This window comes from Hypanus sabinus, chromosome 7 (genome assembly GCF_030144855.1).
Source record: "Hypanus sabinus isolate sHypSab1 chromosome 7, sHypSab1.hap1, whole genome shotgun sequence".
Lineage (NCBI taxonomy): Eukaryota > Metazoa > Chordata > Chondrichthyes > Myliobatiformes > Dasyatidae > Hypanus > Hypanus sabinus.
The window spans coordinates 146,052,208-146,067,817 of record NC_082712.1 but is presented as its reverse complement, the minus strand read 5'-3'; positions in this window follow the sequence as shown (position 1 = coordinate 146,067,817).

The window sequence follows — 15,610 nt, the reverse complement described above, 5'->3', positions numbered from 1 at the left end:
AGTGGCATGGAGAGGGGAAGGCCTGCAGCTTGGGCAACTGCTGGTCTCCCAATCAACCCTGCCCAGGCCTGCCCCCTGGAAACTCCAGGCGCAGATCTGTGGTCTCTCGAGACCGACGGATGCCACCACCAATTTTGACTTGGCAGTAGGCAGCTAAATTTTACTGAACAATTATACAATTTTACTGAACAATTATAGACCAGTGGAATAACTTTCCCATGTTTTCAATTTAATACAAATTATATCAGAACAGTAAGTTGAGAGAAGAGTATATGCATATTTTATATAATTTATAAATTTTTATTAATTTTTCATATAATGTGATAACCTTGAGACATATTGTGAGGTTTCTTCCAACTTGTAAAAGAAGATTAATGATGTAAAAACAGCAGAAGATGCTGGGTTTACAGGTCAGACCGCATTGATGGAGAGATAAACAGCTGATGCACCAATACTTATTATCAGAACTGTAAAAGTGTACTTTAAATTCCAGGTTGTTAAGTGATGGTGTGTAGGTAGGTGCAAAGAATAGTGTTGAAACCAAGGTTGCCCAGGTAACAACAGAGCCTGTAGTACCATTTAAAAAAGGGAAAGGGATTCTAATTTGTAGGTATCTGCTTTGTATTCTGTGTTGTATGTTTATTATAATAACTGGTCATGTTAGTGGGGATGTGGTAAAACGAAGAGTTTGGTTACATATTCATGCTTTGTCAGTCTAGGCAGTGAGAGCAAGAGACATCCGCTGGTGATATCTTTTTGCTGACCATTGAATTCCACTAAATAAATATTTGTGCTGCTAATTTTAGTTTCATTAGTTTTATCGTTTCAAGATTGTTTGTTTTGCTAGTTCCTTAATAAAGGATTGATATTCTTCAACTTAGAACATTATTATTATTGAAACTGAAGGCACATCATACAGGATAACTCCCTGAGCTTGGTGTCTATCAGCAGCATTGGTTTGTTTGAGTAGCTGTTACATAGTTAATCATGGTCATGTCTCCACATGGGTCAAATAGAACAAGATAAACAAGGCAAAAGAAAAAAAAATTAAAAATATACTGGAACTGGTGAGATGCAGAAGTCAGTGGTTGCTGGAGTTTGTGGAATAAGCTCTCATCATACATTGAACTATCTTGGTTCTGAATTTTCAGCCATATTAGACATGAACTGAATTCAATGATTTCAGAAACAGTCTTTCCTATTTGTATCAAAACCTACAAAATCTGACAAAAGTTTGTACACTAATAGCATTTCTTCTTTCTCCACCAAACTGCCTGACATACTGAATATTTCTTGCATTCTCTTTTATTTCAGATTTACAGCAGCATTTATGTTCTGTGTCTTATCATCCCAGCACAGTCTGCTTACAGTTTAACACCCCCAGTCATCTTCCTCTGGACTCAATCTAATGAGCAGATTGGCTATACTCAGCAAACATTTATTTGCCTCCTTTAGATAGCATCAAAAACAATTACATAGAATAATATTGTCACCTAGATAAACCATGATTTCCACTCAATCATAGGTATTGCTTTTGTTTGTGCTATCCCTCCCCCTCTCTGCTACTTAAATCACATTTGTTTTCTCACTCAAATCAAAATGCAGAAAACACTTAGAAGCCCTCATCTGTCGGGAGAGAAATGGGTCAGTTACCAGGTATTCTCAATTTTTCAGTTCAGGTGAACAATAACTCAGTTCCTCTTTCCAAAGTGCATTCTGACCAGTTGACCATTACCATCATTTTCCATTTTTATTTCAAATTTCTTGCAGAACTTTGATTTCTAACATAATTGTAACTACGTTTAAATGCATATAGGGAAAATGATGTTTTGACTCTATTAAATGATTGTGTATGTATTGGAAAACATTCAGGGTCTAAAAATCACTACCAGTAACCAAGGATAAAGAAAATGTTTTGGTTTCAGTTGTATGTGTGAAAACTAAAACTAAACTCTTAGGCAAAATCATCTGTGTTAATGTCTAAAGCAAAATCTTGCAAATGAAACTGAATTGGACATCACACATTCATTCTGGTAAAGTTCATTAAAAAAAAGCCCTGAGTAAAGTTCTGAAGAACAGGTTGTAATGGTAGATTATATTGGACCATTACTTTAAGATCATCATCTTCAGCGATCACTTGTAGTTGAGTATGAATCTTCTCCTGGTGGTTGAACTGGTCTCTTGTGGGTCTTGAGATGATGGAGGAGGCCGATTAATGATCCACAAGTTCTGTTGCAGTATTGGCAGGTGGAGGACATTGAAGTGTTGGTGAGTGTTGCTGGTTGGGCCTTTTCCAGTCTCCCCTTACGTTCAAGCTGCTTAGTCTTAGCAGCACAGTTAAGATATTCTTTGAGCTGTGCAGTCCCTTCATAGACAGTCCTTCTCCAGATTTCCCTATCCTGTACTAGTTTTTTCCATCCATTCAGGTGGATGTGGCACTTCCTCAGGAGGGTCTGATATTGTCCTTGAACCACTTTTTCTGCCCTCCAGGAGTGCGCTTTGCATCCTTGAGTTGGCTGAACAGGAGTTGTTTAGGGAGGCAGGAGTCAGGCATATGGATCATGTGGCCGACCTATCGCAGTTGATGTTGAGTCACAATTGTGGTTATGGAGTTAATGTTAGCTTCCTCCAGGATGCTGGAGTTGGTATGCTTGTTCATCCAGCTAACTTTCAGAATCTTTTGGAGGCATCTTTGATGGGACATTTCTAGGATTTTATGTGCCTGCTGTATGTTGTCCATGACTCTGCTCCATATAGCAAAAAGGAGAGGACTATAGCTTTCTAGACCAGAAGCTTAGTGTTGGTCTTGACATCCCGATCTTCAAAATCCTCTTCCTCAACCTGGCAAATGCTCCACTCTCACAGCCTATTCTGCAATTTATGTCAAGGTCAAAGTTGGCTCTTGATAAAAGGAGGCTACCAAGATCTAGGAAATGATTAGTGTTCTCCAGAGGGATCTTGTCATCTTGGATGGCTGGAGTAGGCTGGTGCAGGACTTGGGTTTTCTTAATATTTAGATCAAGTCCCAGGAGCTTGTATGCTCTGGAAAAGCATCAACTATGCTCTGCAGATCCTCCTTGGAGTAAGCTATGATGGCATTGTCATCTGCATATTGGAGTTCCATGATGGAAGTGAATGACACCTTGCTCTTTGCCTTGAACCTGTAAAGATTAGAGCTTCCCACCTGTCCTATAGAAAACTTGGACTGCTTGTGGGTGGTCTTGGCCTATGAGGTGAAGGATGGTTGCAATTAAGATGGCAAACAGAGTCGGGGCAGTGATGCTCCCTGATTGACTCTGGTCTCAACCTTAAAAGTTTCTGTTTCAGAGCCGCTGTTACTGATGACTTTTGCACTCATATCATTGTGTAATAGCTGCAGGATCTTGAAGTATTTCTCTGAACACCCAATTTTGGAAAGTACCTGCCAGAAGGCAGGACGATTTACAGAGTCAAATGCTTTTGTAAGATCTATGCAGGCCATATAAAGCTCCTGGGCTTTCTCCTGCAATTGACGTGCTGTAAAAATCATGTCAGACGTTCCTCTGGCTGGACAGAAGCCACACTGAGACTCAAGCAGGAGATCTTCTGCTAGAGGTGTAAACTGCTCACATAAAATTTGGGTGAGTACCTTTCCTGCTGTATAGAGGAGGGAGATGCCTCTATAATTTCTGCAGTCAGCTTTTTGAAGAGTGTGACAATCAAGGCATCAGCTGGAATCTTCTCCTGGACCCAGATCTTGACAAGCAGGTCATGAATATGATTTAAAAGTTCTGTGCCACCTTCCTTGATGATTTCTGCTAGAGCTTCATCAGGCCCAGTGGCCTTGTTGTTCTTCAGTTTCTTGCAAACCATCTGCACCCCTTTGATACTAGGAAGTTTACTCATGTCCTCCTTCATGGGTCGTTGTGGGTGCTGGTTGATGACTTCAATGTCAACATTAGTGTTACAATTAAATAGCTCCTAAAAATGTTCCTTCCATTAAGAATTGATGGCTTCTTTGTCCTTTAGAAGCTTTTGTCCATCTTTGGAATGAAGGAGGTTTAGGCTACGATCTTTTGGACCATATACTGCCTTGGCAATAAAGAAACCCCTGATATCACCAGCATCAGCAAGCTGCTGTATTTCTAGGGCCCTCTCAGTCCACCACTGATTCTTTATTTCCCTTACTCTATGTTGAGCTATGGCCTTTTGGGCTTGCAGTTGATGTCCTTTTGCCAGGTGCAGAAAGCTTTCTTTTTGTTGTTGATCAGCTCTTCTATTTCATTGTCACTTTTGTCAAACCAATCTTTGTTTTTCCTGGTCTTGCAGCTGATGATGTTTTTACAAGTATGTGTGGTCTTCAGTGTGATTCAGTGTGCTTCAGTATCTCAGTACTGCTTTGAGAGTCTTTCAGAGGGGACAGCCTGGAGATAAACCTTCGCTGTGTCTTTTTGGTTCTTGGTGTTGAATCTGGGATGGCTCAGCTTCATTGGGCTGTACTCTTCCACATGATTTTGATGGTCATTTGTGACTTTGATAGTCTGTCCAGCCATCATCAGCACTGATCATGGCTCTTGTATTCTTTATGTCTCTGCAATCCCTCCCCCAAACAGTGACATCATCTATAAGATGCCAAGTCTTTGAACAGGCGTGCATCCACTAAGATTTCATTTTAGTCTCTGGTGTAATTGGGTATTGGTGATGGTCAGGTCATACTCAGCACACTTGGAGAGTAAGAGCACTCCACTGAAGTTGATATTGCCAACACTTTCCTCCCCAATTGTGCCTTTCCTGGAATCGCTGTCCCTGCCAACTCTAGCAATGAAGTCTCCAAGAAAAATGACCTTATCTTCCTTGGGAATATCTGATATTATGCGGTCTAGCTCAGCATAGAAGGTCTCTTTGACGTTATCTGGTGAGTCTAGGGTTGGAGTGTAGGTACGCACAGCATAGCCATTTCATTGTTAGTGATTTTAAGGTGTATGGTCTTTGATGCCAACTGGCAATTCGAGAGTTGACTGTTGATGCTGTTCCTTATGGTGGATTCTGGATTCATCTGCTGATTTACCCCTCCAGAAAAAGGTGTATCCATCCCTCTCCTCCTTCAATTATTTTTCCTCAGCCAACTGTGTTTCAGAGAGGGCGGCAAGGTCAATTTGGAATCTTCTCAGCTCTCTCGGGATGATGGAGTACGTCTTTCAGGACAATCGTTGGTTTCGCTGTCCATAAGCGTCTGCAGATTCCAAAATCCATATGTTTTTGTTTTAGACCGCAGTTTGGTGATCTCACTGGACACAATAATCCAGTCAGGAGTGAGGAGGCAGACTGGTTTTAGGACACCTTTTCTAGCCCCTTCTCTGTGGGGTGAGCAGAGCGGATCCTGTATAGGGCTGCTCAGCCATGGGTGCAGCTACCGAGGTGTTCTGTCTGCCTCAGCCTTAGAGCAAAACAACTGTGTCTAACACCCACTGCCCATATGCCTGGTTGTGGTTGTAAGCTCCCTGACCTCACTGTCCTGCTCCTGTCACCACTTCCTGATCGCCACAGGGCTTTGTCCATGTTGGTCGATCAGATTAACAAACCAGGAGAAATGCCTATGTGTGAGGTCTTTTAACATGGAGAGACTTATGCGTAAGCAGCTACCACATGACCTTTGGCAGCGATAGGGCCAGAATCCAATGGCATGGAGACCAAAATAATTGAGGGTCCTCTTCTGCTGCACCCCTCCTCCAACTTCACAGTTGTTGTGGTCCTCATAATTCTGAGATTCCACAGAGACTCTAATTTACCACCATCTTCCGCCCGTTCCGCATTTGAGGTCTTGGTTGGACCGCACTTCATCTCGATCCTCTCCTTTGACCTTACAGCCATGGGCAAGCCTACCAAGAGCTAAGTTCCAGATGGCATCACTTGACAAGGCTAGTCTGGAAGCATAAGTCGTATGGAATCCTGAGAGAGCTTGCTAAGTGAATGCATACTATAATTGCTTTGATAGTAGGAAATGTGTTGGCATATGGCCTAGTGGGCAAGGCATCAGACTAGTAACCTGAAGGTCACTGGTTCAAGCCTCAGCTGAGGCAGCGTGTTTGTGTCCTTGAGCAAGGAACTTAACAACACATTGCTCTGCGATGTCACCAGTGCCAAACTGCTTGGGTCCTAATGCCCTTCTCTTGGGACAACATCGGTAGCGTGGAGAGGGGAAGGCCTGCAGCTTGGGCAACTGCCGGTCTCCCATACAACTCTGCCCAGGCCTGCGCCCTGGAAACTCCAGGCGCAGATCCATGGTCTCTCGAGACCGATGGATGCCACCACAGTAGGAAGTAGAGGGCGATGCTGGAAAGCTTGTTTGTTTCGGCTGGTAGCCTCTGACTAGTGGTGTGTAACAGGGATCAGTATTGGGCCCAATGTTGACTTAGATGAGAATGCACAAGGCGTGGGTAGTAGATTTGCTGATGCCATTAAGATAGGTGGTATTGTAGATACTGAAGTTTATGAAAAATTACAGGAAGATCTTGATCAGCTAGGTTAGTGGACAGAGGAATGGTAAAAAGCATTCAATTTAGATAAATGTATGGAGTTACATTTTGAGAAGTCAAACCTTGACTTTCACAGTGAATGGTATGGTACCAGGGATTGAAATAGAATAGAGGGACCCAAGGATGCAAGTATATAGTTCCCTGAAAGTGGCATCACAAGTAGATGGGGTGGTAAAGGTGATGTTTGGTACACTGGCTTTCAAAGGTCAGGGCATTGAGTTCAGGAGTTGGGGCATTATGTTGCAGTTGTACAAGACGTTGGTGAGACCACACTTGGAGTACAGTGTACAGTTTTGATTACCCTGTTGAAGGAAAGATGTCATTAAGCCAGAGATAATGCAAAAAGGATTTACAAGAATGCTGCCAAGACTTGAGGGCCTATATTATAGGGAAAGGTTGGCAGGCTAGGACTTCATTCCTTGGAGTGTAGGACATTCCATTGGGTGGTGCATTTATGGAATGAGTTAGCAGAGGAAAATGTACAAGCAGATAAAATAACAACATTCAAAAGGTATTTGGAAAGTAAAGGGTTAGAGCAGCATTCCCAATGTGGTACCTCGCAGGGGCGGTAGGAGTTTCTAAGGGGGTGATAAAGAGTGTGTGAGAGGGCACTCTGTAGTAAGGGGAGCAACTGAGGATAACAGGCTGAATTTTAAAAATGAATTACTTCATACCGGCATTTGAAATTATCACATAATCACCTCATCTCTTGCTAACCCACAGGTCTCTTAGTCTTTGCTGGAAGTGCATTATATTTGTTGAAAAGCAATGTGATATTTCTGTATTTAACATTAGATGAGAAACCTGTACTAAAGAAATAATGTTATTTCCGGGCCCAGCTGTGCATTATTGCCAGTCATTAATATAGAACAGCATTAGCTAGTACAATTCACACTCCCTAATCACAAAGTGATGTAATTCCTATATGAGGTTCACTGGGGTAAAGATCAAAATCTACCCTTGCGACCGGGCTTGGCTGCATTTGTATAGGCCAAGGCCCAACTGAGATATTGTTGCCCTACTTTATGTGCCTTCAGGCAGGAAGTCAGGTTTTGACTGAGCTATGGTGACATCATAACTTTTCCTTTTATTGATCACAATGCTTGAGGTTGGACTTAAACAGGTGATTGGCTGAGGTCATTAATCCATAACACAAATGGCAGAAGCAGACCCAATGCAAAACAAGTGTAGTCAGAATAGTGTTGGGTATCTGAAATATGGATTTATACCAGCCCCAAGCAACCAACAGCAGCCAATGTGTCTGTTATGTGAAAAGTTTTTTTAATGAGCCAATGAAACCATCCAGTTTCATTGAACACTTGAAGAGAATACACTCTGATAAAGCGTGTATAAACATGTCTTACTTCCAGTCACTTCATAAAACTTTGAAACAGAAAACACTTCAAAACATGTTTGCCAATACTTCACAACAAAACAGTGATGGCTTGTGTGCTTCATACATCACTTCATTGCTCATTGCAAATTCTGAAAAGCCTCATACAATTAGAGAGGAACTGATTCTGCCAACAGTAAGGCAGGTTCTAAGTATGGTTTTCATAAGTCGCAAGACCAAATAACTAAGGCAATTCCCCTCAGTGACAACTCTGATCAATGATGAATAGATATAATATCTGAAAGTGTGAAGACGTATTTTGCAACAACAGAATTTGCTCTGCAGTTGGATGAGTTAATGTTGCCAGATACTGGATCTTTGCTTCTCGATTAAGTTTGCTTTGGAAAAGATGAAAGAATAGTTCAAGAGTTGTTATTTGCAAGCAGACTAGCCAACATCTGTTCTTTAAGAGCAAATCAAAGTTTTTGAAAATAATTCAAAAATGGTCCCCACAATGTTTGAAAGTCTTGACAAGATTCAGAAATTGAACAACGGATCTTCTCCAAATTTAAGCATGACATAACATCACGTAACCATTGAGCATGAGTAGGTGAAACAACATCCTTCTATTTAAGCAAGAACACCCTCCTAGCTAGAAGAGAAATAAAAGCCAATATGTGCAAATCAGATATCTCCAAAATAATATCTTTTCCTCCAACAATACTGAATAAGGCAGTCGAAGGGTTAGGCTTAAAATTTACTTTGAAAAGTACAGAGAAAGTTTGGAATACTTCCTTCCAGTATTTTTCAAGACTTAGACATGTCCAAAACATATGAATTAGTGAAGCTTCTCCATTGTTACATCTATCACAACAGGGGGATATATCCAAATTAAAGCAAGATAGCTTATCCTTGGTCATGTGAGCCCTATGGACCACCTTAAGTTGTAGGAAGGAGTGGTGGGCACGTAATGATGAAGTGTTAACCAATTTAAAAATTCTATTCCAAGTTTCCTCAGAAATTGGAATCTGTAAATCTTGTTCCTGAAGATTTTTAATTGTGTCTAAAGGCACATTTCTCATTCCCAGCAACATGCCATAAATATTGGATATTGAACCATTATGAAAAGGTTCATAAAAGCAGACTAGAAACAGACTAGTTTTTAAAGAGAAAGTTCTCCAAAGTTCTTGCTTGTGTAACAGATGGGGCACCATGATTGACAACACGCTACCACGAGTTATTACACTTTTGAAAAAAGAGCTGTACCTAACATATTTACCATTCACTGTGTAATTTGCAGAGATCAGGAGAGAGGGTGAGCAGCCAGAGGCTGTGGTTCATATTGGAATCAATAACATAGGTAAAAAGTGGGTAAAGGTCCTGCACAGTGAAAATAGGGAATTAGAGAAGAAGCTGAAGAGCAGAAGACCTCCAAGGTAGTAATCACAGTGCACGTGCTAATCAGGGTGGGATTAGAATAATTGTACAAGTGAATGCATGGCTAAACAAGTGGTGCAGGGGGGCAGAGTTTCATATTTCTGGGTCACTGGAGTCTCTCAGGGGAAGATAAGACCTATATAAAAAGGATGTATTACACCTGAACCTGAAGGGGACCAATATCTTTGCAAGCAGGTTTTCTAGAGCTGCTGGGGATGGTTTAAACTAATTTGGCAGTAGGGTGGGAACCGGAGTGAAAAGGTTGAGGATGGGGCAATTGCTATTCAAGTTGGTGCATTGCGTAGTGAGGAAGGACAGCAGATGATAGGGCGAAACTGCAGTCAGTGGGATGAGTTGAAGTGTAACATGGGGCAAAATCAAAAAGGGTGAAGAATACAGAACTGAAGGTGTTATATGTGAATGCACACACTATATGGAATAAGGTAGATGATCTTGTACTGCAGTTAGAGATTAGCAGGTATGATGTTGTGGGCATCACTGAGTCATGGCCAAAAGAAAATCACAGGTGGGAGTTCAACATCTAAGGATGCACCTTATCTTGAGAGAGCAGGTAGATAGGTGACGGGGGGGGGGGGGTCTGTTGCTAGAAAATGTTGTTAGAAATGAGGTGTCATAGGATCGGAAGATATAGAGTAGGGTAATGAAATTGGAGAAAGTGTACAAAATACAGTCACCAATATTGAGTTGGGGTTTCGCTTTAAGAATCTGGTCTGACATGATGACGTTATTACGTAAAGTTTTTTAGCGCACATTGTGGTTAGGTTTTGGAGGTCAATAAAATGTGTTATGGGTTTCATTAAATATAAAACATCTCACTTCATTTTATTTGCGAAAACCTACATTGGAGACCCCAATGCACTAGGACGAATCCAGAATTATTGAGCATGTCAGCCAATGCAATTACTTTGAAATTGCCGAAGATTTGAGAGCAAAATGCCGTCGCTTGGTTTGTAGAAGCTGAAGCCCAATTTGGTCTGTGAGAAATCACTGCCGACGACACCAAATTCTGCTACGTGGTAGCATCGATCAGCAACTCCATGGTTGCGAGAGTGGTGAGTTTGCTTGAACACCCTCTGAACACGAGAAATACCGATCACTGAAAACTCACCTTTTTCAGACTTTAAACTATCGAAGCCTGAGTGCGCTCCTCACCCAGTCTCAGCAATGCTAGGCCTTTGGAGTTAGTTTTCCACCTGCTTATTCTGCTGGGAAATCACCACTCTTGTTTGATTTTTAAAGAATTCCTTATGCAGCAAATGCCTGATCAAGTTCATATAGCCTTCGCCAATGCACCCATGAAGGATTATAGGGAGCTTGCTAAAATGGCCGATAGTCTACACTCAGCCAGGCAGCAGTGCATCATTCCTCCTCCTTTCTCTCCCTCAATAAACCCAGTCAGCATGGCCCTCAACGCAAGGATGCCCGTGGCTCCAAAACAGTCAATACCAAATCTGTGATTTTACCATGCTCGCTTTGGTAGGGACACCTAGAGGTACCCATCGCCATATAGTTTCAACAGTGCCAGCACATTGGGACATCAGAGGTCTGTGAACACTGTAGGTTGCAGCTGCTAGGGTCGTCTACTGTTCATTACGAACATCCTTTCAGGGTGATATTTCCTGTGTGACACGGGTGCTAGTCAGCATCGCCTATTGATGAGAAGGCAAAGAGTGATGAAAGCTTGCTGCTGGCCACCATTGGCAGCAGGATCTAACGATGTGTGACTTTGTGCTTCAATGGGCAACTTTGTCCTAGCTAAAGTGGATAAACCTCTACTTGGTGCAGATTTCTTGTATGCCCAAGGACTGTTGGTTGATCTTAAGGACTGCTGGCTTGTGGATGTCGAGGACTTTGGGTCGTTACCCTGCTCCCCCCAGTAAGCTCCCGACAATGATTCCGTCAAGCACATGCACTACCGCATGTGAGTTTACTCAACTGTTGGGCAAATTCCCTGACCCCAAGCCCATATTCTCCACTACAGTCACAAAACAAGGGGTTGAGCGCCACATTCCCATAACTGGCCCACCAGTCCATGCTCACATGCATAAGCTGGACCCAGAAGTGCAGGTAACCACAAAGGCTGAGTTTGCCAACATAGAAAACCTACACCACAATACAGGCCCTTCGGCCCACAAAGCTGTGCCAAACATGTCCTTACCTTAGAACTACCTAGGCTTACCCATTGCCCTCTACTTTTCTAAGCATGTAGCCATCCAGGAATCTCTTAAAAGACCCGATTGTATCCACCTCCACCACCACTGCCAGCATCCCATTCCACCATTCTGTGTAAAAGCTTACCCCTGCCATCTCCTCCGTACCCACTCCCAAGCACCTTAAAACTATGCCCTCTTGTGCTAGCCACTTCAGCCTTGGGGAAAAGCCTCTTATTATCTACACGATCAATCCTCTCATTATCTTGTACACCTCTATCAGGTCACCTCTCATCCTCCGTCGCTCCAAGGGGAAAAGGTCGAGTTCACTTAACCTATTCTCATAAGGCATGCTCCCCAATCCAGGCAACATAGAAAGACTTGGCATTGTATGCCAGTCGAATAGTCCCTGGGCTTTGCCCTCCATGTGGTCCCTAAGTCCAATGATGGTTGCCGCCCATGTTATGATTATTGATGCCTCAAGGAGGATACCACCCCCAATCATTACATAGCCCCACATATCCAAGACTTCTTGGCATGTTTAGCCGAAAAATTAATTTTCCCCAAAGTTTATCTAGTTAGGGGCTACTATCAGGTGCCTGTGTGCTCGGAGGACATTCACAAAACAGCTGTGATAACCCCATTTGGCCTTTTTGAGTTTCTGTGCATGCCATTTAGACTGAAATACTCAGCATAGACTTTCCAGCGGCTGGTGGATTCTGTACTGGAAGGCTTACTTTTTCTTTTTGTTTATCTGGATGGTGTGCTTGTGGCTAATGTGTCCAGATCTGAACATGTACCTCATCTCCACACACTTTTCAAGCGCTTAAACCAACAGGGTTGACTATTAACCCTGCTAAATGCTAGTTTTAGTTGACAACCACTGACTTTCTCAGCCATCGCTTCCCTGCTGAAGGTGTGAAACTCCTCCCATCAAAAGTAGCTGCTATTATGGATTTCCCAGCACCCCAGACTGCAAAAACCAACAGGAGTTTTTAGGTACGCTAAGTTTCTATCACCGCTTCGTTTTGAGAGTTGCTGAACTTGCGCTTCCCCTGTATAGTGCGTTAAAGTCAATACTCCTAATCAAGTGCTTGGCTGGTCAGCAGACTTAACCAGGGCATTTGCTGATACCAAACGAGCTCTTTCTAACACAATCCCAACACACCCATTACTCCCAATGCTTCGGACTATACTGTGGGTGCTGTGCACGAACAGTTGGTCGGAGGTGTGTGGCAGCTGCTTGCCTTCTTCAGCCGGCAGCTCTGTCCCCATGAAAGGAAGTACAGCACGTCGGACCTTGAGCTTTTTGGCCTCGATCTGCAATCTGCCTGTTTTTGCTTTCTTCTAGAGGATCGCCATTTCGTAGCATTTGTTGACCACAAACCCCTTGTGCACGTTGTGGCCAAAATATCAGATCCTTGGTCTGCACAGCAGCAATATCACCTGGCCTACGTATCCAAGTTCACAACTGATATACAACATATCATGGGGAAAAATAATGCCGTGGCTGATTGCCTCTCAAGGCCAGCCGTTGAGGCCCGACACATAGGGTTTGATTCTGCCATCATGGCAAATGACCAAGTTACTGACCCAGAGGTCCAGGCTTACCGAACAGCAGTCATGGGCCTGCGGTGACCGACATTAAGTTTGGGGAAGATGGCATTTCTCTCTAGTGCAAAGTCTCTACCGGTTGCACTCGCCCCATTGAGCCCACATATTGGAGACAGACTGTTTTTGACTCCATACATGGCCTCTCAGAAGGCCTCATAGAAACTAGTTGCAGTAAAGTTTGTTTGGCATGGCCTCAGAAAGGTTGTGTGTAATTGTACTGCAGCCTGTGTGGAATGCCAGCTGGTAAAAATTAACCGTCATGTTTAGACGCTATTGGGACCTTTTGAGGTTTCTGAATGGCAGTTTGACCGTGTCAATGTGGACTGTGTTGGTCCTCTTCCCCACCCCTCCCCCACCTGCAGTTTCACTCACCTTCTTACCTTGGTGGATCATAATACCAGGTGGCCAGGGTTTGTCCTTGTAGCATTGTCAATGGCCACAGATGTGGCTCAGGCATTCATCAGCACCTGGGTTGCTCGGTTTTGGCACCGCATCTGATAATTCCTCTGACCACGGTCCCAATTTCATTTCAGACCTCTGGACTGTGATGGCCCAGATCACCAACTGTCTAATAGCCTACGCGAGGGGTTTCCACACCCCTTAAAGGCTGCTCTGAGGGCTTCACTGACCAATGAGCATTGGCATGATGGGTCCTGCAGGGGTTCAGAACTGCTCAAAAGAGGACCTGGAAGTGTTTCGAGGCTGAGTTGGTATATGGGCAACTGTTATGAGTGCCAGGTGGTTTCATTCCTGATGACATGACTGTTTGGTCAGCCTCTCAACAACATGCCATCCTCCTCAATTCCTTTTCACCTATTCCTACCTCCCATCATAGCATACAGCACCCTTGGGTTTCTGGTGACCTACATTCTACCTTGTTTGTTTTCATCCACCCTGACGCACACCAACAAAATACACTGAGCAATAAACAGAGAGGCAGGTGATAGGTGGAGAACAATGAGACACAGGTGGCAGCAATACAGATACGAATGGGAAACAGGTGAGGGGTGAAGTAATCAGTGGTACAGGGGCCAGAGTAGAGCAGGGGTGGGGACAGCAGCACATGGGGCATGAAAACAAACAAGAACACATGGCAATACAAAAACACAGAATGACGGCGAGGGGGAAAACATACAAAAAGACAGAGTTCAGCTGGAGGTACTGACAGGCTTTTCATGACAGCTTATCTTTGAGCCTACAAGGGGAAAGGCAGTTCTGGATTGGGTGTAAAATGAACCAGATTTGATTAGGGAGTTTAAGGTAAAGTAACCCTTAGAAGGCAGTGAAAATAATATGATAGAATTCACCATGCAGCTTGAGTGGGAGAAGATAAAATTAGATGTATTGGTATACAGAAGGCAGATAAAAAAGCAAAAAACTATTAAGTATAAAGGAGCATACCAACATTTTTTCAGATATATAAAGAGGAAAGTAGAGGCAAGAGTGGAGGCAACCACTGGAAAATATAGTAATAAAGGAGAGATCATAAACTTAATAAGTATTTTGCATCAGTCTTCACTGCGAATGACACTAGTGTTGTGCCAGAATCTGAGAGTGTCGGGGCAGAAGTGAACGTAGTTACTATTACTAAGGACAGCAGGTTTTAATCTGGGTCCCCGAGGCATCTGTGGATAGATTCCAAGGGGTCCATGAACTTGGATGGGGAAAAAATTACATCTTTATTTTCACAAAACTCTAACTGAAATTTAGCTTTTCCCCTAAATATGAATGTTGGCAACAAACCACCATAGTACTAGCAGTATATGTGACTTTGTCATTAATATATAAATCACAGATACTTTCATATCATGTTACAGTTCTTACATATATCTCAAAACATCACTTATGGCATACTCACCACTACTTCGAAATTACAGTTGTTATTAGACCCGCCGCAAGATTGAACACGATCGCAGTCTTCTTGTCTGCAGATGCTCATGCAACGTAGCTGGCCAACTATCAGCCCTGCCCCTAGTAGTCATTCAGCCATCAAGTGGTGAAGTCGCTTGTTCTCATATTTGTGAGCCAGACATCTACTTTGCTCTTCATTATTCTCTATCTCTATCTCTATTGTTGATCAATGCGTAGAAGAAGGTGAGTGTTTTTTGTTGTTTATTAAAGTTTTGCAAAACTGGACTGTTCAAATGAGAATTCTGAACTCTCCATAAGGCCATGGGGCCTTAGGTAACACCACACGACTCCATATGCAAGAATAGCTGAATTCTAGGAAGTACATGGCACGTGAGCTCCTGCTTTAATCCTTGTTTCTATCCCAGTATCTGAAAGTCATTAAAAAGGTTAAAACTTTGGATAAATTGCAAAGCCATTTTTATTTTACTTACTTGGCAAACAAATTTCTTGATTATCTTGTTCTTCACTAACTAACACACAGATTACTTATTTCTTTGCAGTTTATCAAAAAATTACCTGAAAACCATACAAAAATCTTGAGTTTCAAAAAATGCCAATTGAATCAAATATTTTATTTTAGCTTTATTTATTTAATATTTTTTCCAGACCAAATTTAAGTTGAACTGTCA